The sequence below is a fragment of the Echinops telfairi genome, unplaced genomic scaffold (assembly GCF_000313985.2).
Source record: "Echinops telfairi isolate 266 unplaced genomic scaffold, ASM31398v2 ScPeMD7_7467;HRSCAF=8505_1, whole genome shotgun sequence".
In the NCBI taxonomy this organism is placed as follows: Eukaryota; Metazoa; Chordata; class Mammalia; order Afrosoricida; family Tenrecidae; genus Echinops; species Echinops telfairi.
Window position 1 is genome coordinate 43,223,817 of NW_022111368.1, and position 16,303 is coordinate 43,240,119.

The following is a 16,303-nucleotide window of genomic DNA, read 5'->3' on the forward strand; positions in this document are numbered from 1 at the left end:
AATATCTATCAGGTCAAATTGTCTAATTGTAGTGTTTAGATCTCTAGACTCCTTGTTGCACTCCTTTTGCTGTGAACTATCTTTCTCAGAGAGTGATGTATTGAAGTCACCCACAGTAATTGTTGAGGCTGTGGTTTCTTTTTTGATTTTTTTTGGAGTGTTTGGTTGATGTATTCAGCGGGTCTCTCATTTGGGGAATATATGTTTATAATGCTTAGTGGCTCTTTGTCTACCATTCCCATGAGCATTATATAGAATCCCTCCTTATCTCTTTATGGTTTGCACTTTGAGGTCAATTTTATCAGAGATTAGGATGGCAACCCCTGCTTTTTTTGAATTGCTGTTTGCTTGGTTTACCTTTCTTCAGCCTTTGATTCTCAGCCTATTTTTGTCTGTAGCCTTGATATGTGTTTCCTGTAGATAGCAGATTGATGGACTGTGTTTTCTAAGCCAGTCTGCTAGTCTCAGTCTTTTAATGCCTGAGTTCAGGCCATTGATATTCAGGGTTATTATCTCCATCTGCAGACTCTGTGATGTCTGTCATCTTGTACCTTTTGTGTTGGGTGCTTTCCTATCTTCCTTTCTCATTAGTGTGTTGTGCATGTGTGTGTGTGTGTATTATTCTTGACTTCTTTCCATCTGTTAGCCAATGCTATCTTGGGGTCTGTTTTCTCTTTGTTGCCCTCTGGTGAGGTTGTTATATGTGTCGGTCTCTTATTTATGCTTGGTGAGTGTTGTTCTTCTGCCCATACTGGGTCGGCAAAGATCTTTTGTAGGGCTGGGTTTCTTCTAACGAATTCTTTGAGTTTTTCCTTGTCTGGGAAGACTCTTATTTCTCCATCTATCTTAATTGATAATTTAGCTTGGTACAATATTCTTGAGTCTGTGTTGTTTTCCTTCAATTTTTGGAATATGTTACTCCACTCTCTCCTCTTCTTCATAGTTTCTGCTGATAGGTCTGAGCATATTCTTATTTGAGAACCTTTATATGTGATTGTTTGTTTTTCCCTAGCTGCTCTCATGGTTTTTTCTCCTTTTCCTCAAAGTTGGATAGTTTAACTATTATGTGCCTCGGTGACTTCTTCTTGGGATTCAGTCTAGCTGGTCTTCTTTCAGCCTCCTGAATGGTTGCCTGTTTTTCATTAATTAAGCTGGGGAAGTTTTCCTCCAAGAATTCTCTCACTATTGTTGCAGATGACTTCTTTGTTTTGTTTTCCTCCAGTAAGCCAATAATTGTAATGTTGTTCTGCGTCATAGCATCAGACATAACTCTTAGGTTTTCTTCAGCTTCTCTGATGATTTTATTAGATTTTTGTTCACATTTGTTAAAGTCTGCTTGGCTGTCCTCCAAGTCACTGATGCAGTTCTCTTCCTCTTCCAGTCGATTCTCGAGGTCCATGTTTCTGCTACTGGTTTTTGTTATCTCCTCCCTAAGCTCCTGTATTTCCCTGTGATGTATCTCCTCTATCATTTCATCCTTTTTCTGTATTGTTTCCCTCATATCCTGTATGACTCCAAGCAGCATTCTGAAAATTTCTTTCTGTGGTAGCTCAATGTCTGCTTCTTCTATGCATGTCGTTATGTTCGGGATATCTTCTGCCATTGTCTTTTGTTTCTCCTGTTTTTTTTCGTTGAGGTCGTTGGTGCTGATGGCTGTTTCCGTTGTGGTTTTTTTTGAGGAGCCAGGTGCCATTTTCCAGGGAGTCCAAGAGCACTGGCTCTCTCTGGGAGACTTTTAGGAATGCTTCTTCGAAATGCCTACTGCTAATTTCACTATGGAATTAAGCTACCACTTTATTCTCCCGTGGCTTGCCTCTCAGGGGAGTGACCCAGAAGACTGGTGAGTTGCCTGCTTTGGTGTTGCGGAGGTTAGGTAGAGGTTCCTGGAGCAGCTTGAAACATTGATGAGTGTTGGCCCAGCTGCCTTAGGCCTCCAGGCACACAGGCAGGAATTCCCTGGTAAGAAGTTGGGCAGAGTATTCCCTGGTGGAGGTTGGCAGGGTTTTCCCCAGCCTTGGGCTAGCTGCACATGGTGGAGCTCACCTAGCTGGGTGTGGCACAGGTGTAGTTGCCCTAGGCTAAGGGGAGTAGTCTGGAGGTCAGCAGTGGAGTGTGAGAGAGCAGGAAAGAGACAAAGAGGAGAAAAAAATTAAAAAGTAAGCCTGCTGAGACTGTGGGGGGATGTAGAGAAGAGAGGGAAACAAAAGTAGCAATGTAGCTGAGCCCCAGTACCTGCCCATGGAGCTGCAAGGGTTAAGTCCCTGCCCCAAGTTGGCATCAGCAAGTTGTGGTTGTGTTGAGAAAAAGCCCCTGTGCAGACCTCCAAGACTGTGGGGGAATAGAGAGCAGAGAGGAAAACAAAAGTAACCATGTAGCTGAACCCTGATCCCTGCCCATGGGCTGCAAGGGTTTAGTTCCTGCCCCGAGGCAGTGCCAAGCTGTGGCTGTGTTGAGACCTCATTTGGGCTCCAAATGGTCCTGGTTCCGGCAGAGACAATGGCAGAGCTACGGTCAAGCCCTAGCCGGCCTCCACTTTAGTAAGCCAAAAGCCCCCAGCCCCTCACAACCTTGTGGGTCTGTGCCTACTTATCTTTATGATGCTACTCCTGCAGTCCTGCAGTGTTGAATTTCCCTCTAAGCAATTCTCCTCAATCATTTAAAAAAAACTATTCCATTGTAGATGTGTGTCAGAGTTTATTTATCCATTCCTCTACCAATGGGCATTTTGCTTGTTTCCACCTTTTTTGCCATTGTGGATAGCAGTGCGATAAACGTGGGCGTGCATATACCTGTTCGTGTTTTGTTCTTTATTTCTTGGAGGTATGTGAAGAGTAGAGAGATTGCTGGGTCATTGGTATTTCTATTAGGATCTATTAAAGGAAGTGCCATGCTGGTTTGCATAGAGGCTGGACAACTCTGCCATCCCACCTGCAGTTTCTGAGGGTTCCAATCTCTCTGCATGCTCGCTAGTATTTGTTTTCTCTATTTTTGTTTTTTCAACCTTGCTCTCTGTGCCAGTATGAGGTGGCATCTCATCCTTGTTTAATTTGTATTTCTCTTAAAGCTAGGCACTTTGAGCATTTCTTCATATGATTATCGGCCCCTTCTGAGAACTGTTTCCAACATCTTTTTGTTGCTAGTCGCCATCTAGTTCATTCTGAAACTGCATGTATTTGAAATGTACAGTTTGAGAAGTTGGATGTGCATTTGTCCATCAACCATCACCACAATCGAGATAATGAACACATTCATCACAATCTAAAGCTTTGACACTACCATTGTAATCCTATCCCACCACAGGCCACTGTTCCCTGCCCCAATAGGCCTTTTATCACTATAGAGCAACAGTTTTCAACCTGTGGGTCGCGACACCTTTGGGGTTGAATGACTCCCTCACAGGGGTCGCCCGATTCATAACATAGCAAAATTTACAGTTAAGAAGTAGCAATAAAAAAAATTTTATGGTTGGGGGTTCACCATAACCTGAGGAACTGTATGAAAGTGTCGCGGCATTAGGAAGGTTGAAAACCACTGCGATAGAGTAACCTGTGTTTTCTAGGATTTTATAGCAATGAAATCATGTGGCGAATAATCTTTTTGTCTGACTTATTACACTCAGCATCATCTGCTTGTGAGTCATCCATGCTTTGCACACATCAGGTGTGGATTCTTTTCACCACGGGATGTCTGGTTGTTAGATGCTATGGTGTCGGTTCCAATCCATATCGACCTTATGCACAACCAGAGTGAAACCCTGCCTGGAGTCGTTTCCATGTCTGAGTCCTTGGATGCAGCCACTGTGTCCATCCCTCTCGCTGAGGGCCTTCTTCTTCTTCACTGCCCCTCCACTTTACCAAGCACGCTGTCCATGCCATAGAGCGGTCTCTCTTGACAACATGTTCAAAGTATGTAGGACAAAACCTTGCCATCCTTGCCTCTAAGGAGCATGCTTTTTTAAAAAAGATCATTTTATTGGGGGCTCTTACAGCTCTTATAACAATCCATACACCAATTGTATCAAGCATATTTGTACACATGTTGCCATCATCATTTTCTAAATAGTTACTTTCTGTTTAAGCCCATGCTATCAGCTTCTCTTTTTCCCCACCTTCCCTAACCTTGTAACCCTTGATAAATGATAAATGATTATTATTTTCATATCTTAAACCAACCTATCTACCTTTACGCACATTTCTGTTGTTTGTCCCCCTCAGGAGACCAGGGTTATGTGTCCATCATTGTGATCTGTTCCTCCTTCTTCCCCTTCTCCCCTGACCTTCCCCCTACCCTCCTGTTATAGCTACTCCCATTTCTGTTTCTGAGGGGTTTATCTGACCTGGATTCCATGTATTGTGAGATATTATCTGTACCAGTGTACATGCTATGGTCTAGCCATAACTGAAAGGCAGGACTGGGGTCATGATAGTGGGGGATGAGGAAGCCTCAAAAAACCAGAGGAATATTGTGTGTTTCATCAGCACCTTGGTTGACTCATCCCTTCCTTGTGACCCTTCTGTGAAGGGGTGTCCTATGTCTACAGATTTGGGGTGTCTGCTCCAACCCCCCATTGTTCTCAACAATAAGATTTTTTTGCTTTGGGTCTTCTGATGCCTGCTACCTGATCCTGTCAACACCTCTTGGTCACACAGGCTGATGTGCTTCTTCCATGTAGGCTTGTTGCTTCTTTGCTAGGTGGTTGCTTGTTTATCTTCAAGTCTTTAAGATCCCAGACACTATATCTTTTGATAGCTGGGCACCATCAGCTTTCTTCACCACATTTGCTTATGCACCCATTTGTCTTCAGCGATCATATTGGGAAGGTGAGCATCACAGCACTCTTGCCATACTTTTCCAACTGAGATCTCTTTGTCCTTTTAGTGGTCTGTGGTAGTTTCAATATTCATCTGCAGAACCACAATTCCGATGCATCAATTCTTCTTTGGTTTTCCTTATTCAGTGTCCAACTTTCACATGCATATGAGGTGTTGAAAATATCATGGCTTGGGTCAGGCTCACCTTATTCCTCAAAATAACATCCTTGCTCTTCAATACTCTAATCTCTTCTGAATTTATCATGATGTTACCTAATGGTCAAGTTGTGAGGATTTTTATCTTTTTTCACTTGAGTTGTATCCATATTGAAGGCTGAAATCCTTGATCTTCATCATCAAGTACTTCAAGTCCTCCTCACTTTCAGCAAGCCGGGTTATGGCATCTGCTTATCTCAGGTTGTTAATAACCCTTCCTTCAATCCTGGCGTCACAATTTCTTCATGTAATCCAGCTTCTCTGATGATTTTCTCAGCATACAGATGGAATAAGGATGGTGAAAGGATACAACTCTGATGCACACCTTTCCTGATTTTAGATTATGCACTTTTCCCTTATTCTGTTTACACAACTGCCTCTGGATGCATGTACAATTTCCTCATGAGCATGAGGAAGCATTCTTGAATTCCCATGCTTCTCAAAGTTATCCATAATTTGTTATGATCCACAAGTCAAATTCCTTGGCATAGTCAATAAAACACAAGTAAGCATCCCTCTGGTATTCTCGGCTTTCAGTCAAGATCCATCTGACGTCAGTAATGTTATCTCTTGTTCCACATCCTCTTCTGAATCCTGCTTGAACCTCTGGAAACTCCTTGTCAAAGTGCTGCTGCAACCATTGATTTCTATGTATTCCACCTGGAGAAGTCCAGTAGGCTTTTGTGTTGTTGAAAAAACATATTTTCTCTGAACAAGTTATTGGTCTTGCAAAATTCTATCATGCATTCTCCAACTTCATTTCTATCACCAAGTCCTTATTTTTCCAACCACTGTTCCTTCTTCTTTGTTTGCAACTTTTGCATCCAATCACCAATAACTATCAATGCATCTTGGTTGCATGTTTGATCAACTTGTGACTGAAGTTGTTGGTGGCATTCTTCAATTTCTTTGTCATTAGATTTTCCTTGAAGGCAGATAGATATAATCTGATCACACTTAACATTATACTTCATGATGGATTTAGCAAGATCCTTTCTGACTATGAATGCCACACCATTTCTCTTGATTGTGTTAGTCCTGGCACAGTAAACCATATGATTTTCCGATTCAAAATGGCAATACCAGTCCATTTCAGTTCACCAATGCCTAGGATATTGACTTGCATGGGTTCCGTTTCATTTTTGCCCACTTTTAGTTTTCCTAAATTCATACTTTTCACTTCCCATTTTCCTAAATTCTTACTTCACACATTCCAATTTCCAATCATTAATAGGTTTTTTCAGCTGTTTCTCTTTCCCTGGAGTGGTGCCCCATCAGCAAATGAAGATCCCTAGGGCTCCACTCCCACAGGCTGTACCTGACTCATGTCACCCTGGTCCACTCCACTCCAAGCAATCAGCTCCTCCTCACTCAAATTTTGAGTGCCCTCAGACCCGAGGGGCCCATCCTCCAGAAGTATCTCTCACAATGTTCTGCATCCTTTTTGGGGGGGCTTTCAGTATCTGACAATGTTTTGAAGCTACACATAAGGTTTTCAACAGTTTCTTCCTTCACAGTGGGGAGCTGAGTCCCTTCTTCATTGTCTGTTCTTGGTCTGGAAGCTCCACTGAAACTTGTCCACTTTGGGTGGCCCTGATGGCATTTTAAATACCAGTGACATAGCTTCCAGCTTCACAGCAACAATCAAGCCACCACAGTAGGACAAACTGACGGACACGGGGTGGGAGCAGTGTGCTGGGTAGGGCTCATTCTTCCCCAATACTAAGACTAGACTTTTGGTGTCATGTAGTCAATGCTCCATAACTCATGCAGCTCCCTTTTGCCTGGTGGAAGCATGCCCTATTCTTGGCCTTGTGTGTATACCAGGCACTGCTACTTCTAATTTTTCAGGTTAGTTCTTTCTCTGGCCTTGAGGGGTACAGTTCTCTGCTGAATACCCCCCCCCTCCCCGCTGCTAAATCTTTTAAGGGAATTGTCACAGAATTCTGTCATTTCTGGTCCTCTGTTCTGAAACTCTGGCTGCCATGATGTCCCTGGTCTCTCAGCTCTGCCTCCCTCCATCAGGGATTCACCAGGATCTTCATGGGTGTCTCTTAATTATGCCATCACGTAGAAACTCTCATTTACTTCCAACCTCTCAGAGGCTAGTTTTCTTCATTGCCTGATGTCGAATGTCTTAAACACTGTCCTGTTGTATCTTTTGTTAATTTGTTGCTGTTTGTTTCAGGAAAGGAGGTTAATTGGGTTCTTGGTACTCTATCTTGGCTAAAAACAGAAGTCTTCTTCTTATTAAAAATAATTCATGATGATTTTATCTTCAAATAATATCATTTTAGCTCTTTCCTTCCAATCCCTGTACCTGTCTTTTTTTTTTCTTGTTTTATAGTGTAGGTCAGTACTTCCTTAATTATGATAGAATAGTGATGATCATGTGCTAGGAGGCCCTGGGTGGTGTGAACAAGTAAACTTTTGCCAACTAGTACTGCGGTTAGTATTGTTGAACCCACCAGAGACACATCAGAAGAAAGGACTGGCAATCTGTAGCCAAAAGGCCACGACTTTGAAAACTCTTTGGGGCAATTCTATGCTGCAACCACAAGAAGCCACCATGAGTGGAAATTCGTTTGATGGCCATTGATGGTGTAATGGTGGCTTGGTTTGCCTTATTCTTCATTGTAATGCTTTGTTAAGTTTTTAGTGAAGTGTAGTGGTTGGTATTGCTGGCGAAGAATACTGAAAGTACCACGGATTGCCAAAAGGACAAGCAAATCGGTCTTGGAAGAAGGACAACCAGAGCTCCTTAGAGGCAAGGATGGCAGAACTTCATCTTACGTACTTTGGACATGTTGTCAGGAGGGACCAGTCCCTGAAGAAGGACATCATACTAAGTCAAGTAGAGCAGTAGTGGAAAATAGGAAGGCTCTCAACGAGATGGAGTGATACGATGGTGAGAACAATGGGCTCAGGCACAGGAACAATTGTGAAGATGGTGCAGGACTAGACAGTGTTTCATTCTGTTGTACATAAGATTGCTATAGGTTGGAATAGACTCAACGGCACCTAACAACAACAGTGGTTGGTGCAGATTTTAGTCATTAATATTCCCGTCCTTTCAATCCCATTTTGAGTTCAGTGAATCTCTTTGGCACAATATAGGTCAAGAACTATGCTTTACATGCTGGGCATAGAAAGATGCAAGTGGTAGAGCCCTTGAGGGAGGGGGCTTACAGTTGAAAAGGCAGAAGAGAAAGTCAGCTGTTACAGATGCAGAGGGTTTTACACACACACACACACACACACACACACACACACACACACACACACTGGGTCCAAAGCTCTATGGACACAGAGACAAAGGGCGCATGGCTTGTCCTAAAAAGAGGGTATGGGAAGAATTCAGGGAGGACTACACAGCGGTGGTGATACTTCAGCTTAATTTTGAAGGATGAATAATAGTTCAAAGCTCTGACCAAGGGAAATGGCACTATAAACAGAAAGAAAAACATCTGCAAACAGAGCCGAGCAAAATCAGCTATTTAGATGTATCCCGAGCAGGAGTCCTTGAGGAAAGAACGGAGTGGTGGGGAATGAGGTTGGAAACGTAAACTTGGGTCCTGTTAGCTTGGCTTTTGGATTCACTTTTGTTTTGGAGGAAACCTCCTTTCTGAATTGACTAAAATGAATCGACTAATATGAGTTATTTCTGTCTAGATCAAGGGCCTAAAACTCTGGGATTATGTTTCCTATTTTCATTACTTTGTAGCTCACAGGGTTACTCAGATTAAGTAATCAGAGAAACCCAGGGGACTAAGAAGACTTGGGTGAAGGCAGAGAAGAGGGTGTTTTAGCAATCCTGCTCTACAGCTCAGTCATCCCTGGTATTTCAGTTTCATCAATCAGTAATGCTCCAAAAAGCTTGGGTTACAAAGATGCTAAGATATAACAACAATAACGAGTAATATAGACTTCATACTATAAATAACAGAAGTTTTAATATGGGGGGCGGGGAGCAGAAATTGTTCCCAGGTAGGATGGTTAGCAACCATAAACTGATGTGTTGTATAACCCAGTCACACACAATTGGGAGATTTTCTGACTAGGAATGAGAGGAGGAGCACAGACATTAAAGAGCGAAATCAGTCTTTTGGTCAAGTGAAGTCTTCTGATGTGTCCCTCATGTAAACAGCTCCCCCTGCTGGCTTGGAGGAATGATGGACTTTGGTCAGGAGCCTTGTGCCAACAAACGTGTCCCAGTGGGTGGCTCATAACGTCAGTGGCCTTGAGCTTACCCTTCCTATCTAAGATCGCGACCCTGGGATCATTGATCATGTGGCAGTGAGTTGTAGATTATATTAAACTTATAAAGATTAAGAAGCAATCAGAGCAAATACGTCCTTTGATTAAGCCACAACTAGTCTGAACTCAGCATTCAATCAAAAAGCCTTCGGTGGCGCCAGATAATGGGCAGAGCTCCCTGTGGCTCCCATCTGGGTGAAAGGTCTTCCTAGCCTTGACAAAGATGACCGAAGACCTTTGAGCTTCATACGAGCAAGGCCCTGCCCCTTCCCAGTTAACCAGAACTGTCCCAGCCCAGGTTTCCATTCATGAGTTCTCAGCTTCCTTACCCCGACACCCCAGGGTCTGTTTCATTCCACAACCTACAAATTTTCCAATCAATATGATCACCCTAGGATGGGGGATTTATATTGCTCACTGCCACCTTCAGAATCATTACTGGGAGAGAACTCATACCTATCCACAGATTTTGTACTTATTCTCGGACCAAAGGGGAAGGGTGGGGCTGGGGCCACTTCTCCAAGTTGATATCTTTAGCTTTCCAGAGAATCAATTTCTGGTTAAATTCAACTCGTTTGGGATATTTTCTTCCTGTCCTGAATGTCCTTAGTCGCTTGGCACTCTTGGGAAGGTTAGCTACGAGTCAAAAGGAGTCTGGTGGTGCAGTATCTAAGAGCTCAGCTATGAACCAGAAAGTTGATGGTTGGAATCTCTCAGTTGCTCCATAAGAGAAAGATGTAGCAGTCCATACAGATCACTGTCTGGCGAGCCCTGTGGGGAAGTTCTACTCTGTCCTATAGAGTCAATGACAATGGAATCTTGGTGAAAGTAAGGAGATATGTATCCTGAGCCCTGGTGGTGTTTATTGAGCTGCTAACCATGAAGTTGGCAGTTCAAACCCACCAGTTACTCCGTGGGAGAAAGATGGGGCTGTCTGTTCCCATAAACACTGACAGTCTGAGAAACCCTACAGAGACATTCTACTCTGGCCTCAGGGCCACGTTAAGTCAAAGTTCCCCCAATGGCAGTGGGTTTGACTGGGTTTAGGTTTGTAGCTGCCGGGGGAGTGGTCACTCCTCATCCCTATAGAAAGCTCAATGAGGTGCCCATTGATGGTTCCCAGAAAGCCCCACATGAGTCAGGTTTCTAATGCTACTGTCCAGACCGAGTTCAGCCTGCTCTTTCCAGTCAGCTGCCTGCAGTAGCCAGACTTCAGATCATTCTCGATGATCAGAGCTGAAATGTTCTTTGAAAATATTTATCTTAAGAGATTGTCCTATTTATTTCAAGTAGTCCTGGGCCTCTGGGATCATGGTGGGTTTGGAAGCACCCCGCAATTGTGTACTAAGCGTTAGTCTCCCCCCAAATTTAGGAAGCCTGGCCAAATGCCATTTCCTGTTAAATGAGAAACAGAGAAGTGAAGCGAGCCCCTCAAAGCCACAGAGACAGGAAGGAAAGGAGCCCCAACAAATTGGCTGCCCCAACAGGCTATGTTTGCATCTGGAGTGATCCACCTGTGCCCTGTATCAGATCAAACAGTCCATTATCTGGGACCACCACAGACCTGCCGACTCTGAGGACAGGGTCTGCAGGCTCGCAAGCCCCCCCCAGACTGCTTGGGTACACTCAAGTTTGAGAATCAAGACCAAGCCCACAAAGGAAAGCCACAAGTACAGTAATGAGACTGTTACAACCACTTCCAACAGTTTGAACTAATTTTTCTCTCATGCTTATCTCCAAATAATACATTTCTTATGAACTTCTCCCCCCCACCTTCTTCCCTTTTAAAGTTTTCAACACAATTAAATGATGTATGATCATGGAAGGTAAGAATCATAGGACATATTTGGTTATTTTGTGGGTTGCTCAATTAGACACATTCCTTTTCTGGGGAAGAGTGGTGGGGGCTGTCAGCGAATGTTCATGAGGCATAGTTGATATGCCCCTGTAATATTAAATTAAATGGGAAGGGGGGAGGGGACCAGCCCCCACTCGCTGCTACTACTACCCACGGGTCCAGGAAGCACAATTGTACGGTTGAGATATATAAGTATTGTATTAAAGTCATCGAAAGCATGAGAGATACAATAATGCAGTTAGACTCATTACATGGTAGCATTGTTCACCTCCGACCCGCTTGGTGGTCCTCGTGAGGGGAACCTGGCTATGAGAGCAGGAGCAGCCTTGGAGACCGAGAATCGGGGAGCCTCTCCTGGCCCAGGAATCGGGGAGAGCCTCCCGAGCTTCGGAGCTCGCTCCCTTCTTTATTGCTAACCATGCGCATTATATCACTTTAGGGGGACATGATTATAGAATCACACGTCACAGAAAGGGGCAGTACAATTCATCCTTGGGCGGCTTTGATCTCTCTGGTGTCTCATACAATGAAACAGACAGCTACTATCCTGGGAGGCATGCAAGCCCCCTGATAGCAGATAGCCCCCTGATAGCAGAGAGCAACCTGCTATCTAGCTTCATAGAGAGGGGTTGCAACATAGACAATACAAGCAATAGGAAGGGCATGACCTAGGGGTGAACACGCAATAGTAAAGGGAGGGACTAGGGGAGCATGTGTGGCAAGATGGGTGGGCCCTGGACTCGATATGGTAGCCTGAGCTTAGTCATCGTAGAGTGGTCTTGCCTTCAGGCTCTCCTTCAAGTGAACAATGTCAGAAGGGAATGGGCCCTATTTGTTGTGGGATGAACAGTGGTGTCTGCTTGATCTAGACAGCTGATAACTCTCAGGGAGAATGACCCCTAATCCACTCCTGATGACCTCCAAGTGTACAGTCATTCTCAAGCAGCTAAGTCTGGCATATATTTGGGGGAGACAACTTGAGAGAAATCCTTCTGTTTCCCACAATGCCCCCACCCCCACTTCATCTGCCATAGAAGGTTCAGTCTTCACTACACCCCCTGCATGGCCCATGTTCCTCACTGCATCCCATCGCTGCTCTGACCCCAGACAAACCTAAGGCTCCCTCACCAGCCATCTCTCAAGTTCCCTGGGGGCAGCGGAGGGGATCTTTGCCTTCTCCAAGCACGCTGAGCCACCTGCCTCCTCTCCCCTTCTCTTCTCTCGTCCCCCCAGGGCTGCTTTGTGCCACAATCTGCAAACGGTTCACTTTATAGCATCTCCCCAGCTCGTGAAAAGTGGGAGAAGCAGCCCATAATTTTAAATTTTTTGCTCATTTATCTATGTCATCCCCTCTTGTATTGAGGCTCTTGGTTGTGAACTATTGCCCTGGGATAATCTCTAAACCTTAAACCCGAAATGTCCCCTGAAGCCTCCTTAAAAACCAAACAATATATATTGAAATCAAACAAACCAAAGCACAGCAACCCATTGCTGCTGCAGCTAGTTCTGACTCCCAGCAGCCCAAAGGGCACAGTGGCAGTAGCCTCTCCAAACTGACTCTTACCGACAGATGGCGGCCACAGCTGCCCCCTGAAGAGCAGCTGGCCAGCTGGTGGGTCAGCCCACTGAACTTTCAGTTAGCGATGGAGAGCTCATCCACTTTGCCACCAGGGACAGCCAAACAATGCTTTAGCTTCACCAGGGACAAAGTCTGCTTGAGCATTCTGGTTTTTCAAGATCTAGCTATATGGGCTCAAACGAACAGCTCGAAACTCACTCACTGCCATCGAGTTAAACTGACTCATAGCGACTCTACAGGACAGGCTAGAACCGATCCTGGAGCTTTCTGAGACTGTCACTCTTTACGGAAGGAGAACGCCCCTTTCCCCCCCCCCAAATCAACAGCTGCCACCATAAAGATGCCATGTGGATCTCAGGGCAGTACGTTTATGCCAATGGACGAAGACCAACTCAGCAGAGGAGGATGAGAATGACTGTCCAACTAGAAGAATGCCATTAAACATCATTGGACTGTACATGTAGAAATCGTTGAATTGATAGAGGCCGTGTTGTGGGTGCTCTTTGTACTCTCAGTATTATTAGCGTATTAGATTAGCGTATTCTCATTCATGTATTATCCTTAGTAACACCAACAAAATAAATAAGTACAGCACCTGGTTGTGTAGTGCCCTGTGCTCTCCTGCCACACTGTGTCTGGAGAACCGCCACCAGCACACTCGGTGCTGACTCTGCAGCCTAGAACAGTGCAGGACCGAACAGGATTTCATTCGGCATACGTGCATTCATTGTCCATAAGGTTGCTATGGGTCAGAACCCACTCAATGGTACCTAACAATAACAACCACAGAGCAGTGCTTTGTACTCAGTGGTTTTTTTATACATTGTGTTAGTCCAGGTTGACTAGAGAAGCAAATTCATTGACACACTCATATGTGTGTAAGAGAGGGCTTTAGAGCAAAGAGCAATTGTATATTGAGAAAACATCCCAGCCCAGTGCAGATCAAGTCCAAAGTCCGATATTAGCCCATATATCTGATACTAGTCCATAAATTCCTCTTTAGACTTACAGAGCACATGCAATGATGTCGAGTGCAGGGAGATCACAGGCCGATGGGTAGAAAGTCCCGAGGATCCAATGGTGGTGGATGCATCTCCAGGGCTCTGGCTGCCATCAGTGTGGCTCCATGTGGCTTGTCAACAGGAAGGTGAAGCGGAGACAGAGCATGTGGCCCACTTCCAGGGAGAAGGTGAGGAAGTTTCCAGATTTGTCATGAGAAGATCATGCCCTTAACGAGGCACCATCAGCTTGTGACCTGATTGACAAGCTAGACTCCACCCCTAGGCTTATTTATCACGGTGACATGAAATTATGTAACTACCGCATATATGCTAGTTGAGTGAACAACTTTGCCTTTGAAGAGATCTGCTGGTATTCTTTTATATTGGCTCTTGAATTCTAAAGCCCTTGGTGGAAACTGGAGTCTACAGTGGGAGTTATACTCCATTTGGAGTCTGGTTATAAATTCAGTCTCCACTGAGTTCATTCTGATCTTAAGCCAGCAATGTTAAAGTCTGTGTCCTCCGACAGAGTGTGTTTGGAAGTAGTGTGCAATTCCCCTAGTCAACCTGGCTGGAGCCTTGGTGCTGTGGTGGGCTACGTGTCCAGCTACTAACCACAATGTCAGTACCTGCTCCTCAGGAGAAAGAAGAGGCTCTCTGCTCCTATAAAGCAATTCAGCCTTGGAAACCCTATGAAGCAGTTCCACTATGTCCTGTAGGGGTACGATCAGTAGGAACCAATTCAATGACAGTGGGATTGTGGTTGTGGTGAGCCAGCCCACCAAAGGGGCAATATTGCCCTCAGGGGACCTGCCTGGGAGTGCCCTTAATAGAAATTGGCCCTCAGGGCCACAAGATTAGGAGCCATACCCTAATAATAATTTTAATAATAATAATTATTGGAGTTATTGGAATAATAATGGGTATTGGAAATAATGGAACCAGAACCAATCCTGTCCAATTGTCTAATCAGCAATTGTGTACCCATTCCAATCATGGTCCCCACCACCACCTTCTGCGTTGACAGTGATGAACTGGCCTGCCTTCAATCATGACATCGTAATGAGTTAGTTTGTTTTCGATGGCACATGGCACTTACTTAACCACATGGCAGTGAATCGTTTGGTTACCATTATGGCCTCATGCTGATGCTTTGTCTTTGTTCTTTTTAAGACTTAATCAAAGGTTCCCTGTGAAATATATTGGAGTTTGGGTCTTTTTCATCCCTAGAGTACTCTAAAGTATAGTTGTCCTTGGGATAAAATAGTGAAGAGTGGAGATACAAGGGTCTGGCATAAAAGAGATGCAGCATTTAATCCCACTCAAAGAGAGGGCTTGGAAAGGGGTCCAGTGACCTTGGAGATGAGTCCCTGAGATGCAGTCTTGTCTTATGGGTCTTCTAGCCATAATCTCTCACGGGAGGTATTGTAGATTCTAGCCTCTATACTTGTGGTTGTAATCCCATTTTGGAGGGCTATCTATGTTACAGGATTAAGGATTAAGGTGGGGTGTATTCTAAGTCTCCACCTTAGTACAGGGTGTGAACATTTATTTCCTTGGGGTACAGTTTGCTGAAAGACAGAAACCACACCTCCATCAAAGCCATTTCTCAGTGTATAAGAACCATCTCAGTATCATCAGGAGAACCACCAATGGAGCACATTGAAGATTTCTGTCTGAAGTTATGGCAGCTGAGACCAGAGGTACCAGAGGCTTTGGCACAGAGACCATGGGACAGAGCAAAGGAGTCAAGCTGAGACCAGAGGCTGAGGCAAGGGGACTATGAGATAGAACATGGGAGCAGCACTGAGACTGTGAGACAGAGCAGCCAGTGGGCTTTCTGGCCCATGGGGATAGAGGCCAAGAGATCATGTGAGTGAGAGCCTGAATATTAGAGAGAGACTTGGCAACTGGCTGAGAAGATGTGTTGCTGTGAACTGATGACTGTATCCTTACTGTCTACTGATCCTGGCTTGTGGTAAGTAACCTACAACTTCTCTACTAAACCCCATAATTGTGAGTATTGTCTGTGAGTTCTGTGTGGCCCATGGCAGCATGTTATCAAACCCAGCAGAGAAGTAGCAGGCTGTGGGAGGAACACAGGTAAAGAAAGATGGAGGGTGGAGGAGGTGTGTCTGTCCTCTATCCTGTAGCAATTGACCTTGGGTTTGCATGGAGCTGGGTGCTCCTCCTACCTTGTGAAGCTAGAGGAGGCCACGTATGGCACTCCATGCTGTTTTCCCAGGCTTCAAGTCTGTTTTGCTGACTTTTAAAAATGTGCGTTCCACGACGTCCCTCACTGACCCATAGCCCTACAGCAGACAACACTGGAGACACAGTGTGGGAATTGCGCCCGATCTGATCCCACCACATGGAGGCAAAACCCTAAGAGGGTGCAACAGAACAACAAGGGAACAGAGCAACGAGGTCCCCAGGGAATGCTGAAGGTAACTTTGGGGCCAGGGTGTGGTGCCCCAACAGACTGGACTGGAAAACACTCCTAAAGGCCAACAAAGAGTCCTTGGACTAACTACAAGCTTTTCTTTCTTGTTGTGTTTTGTTTTTTGTCATTGGTTTGTTG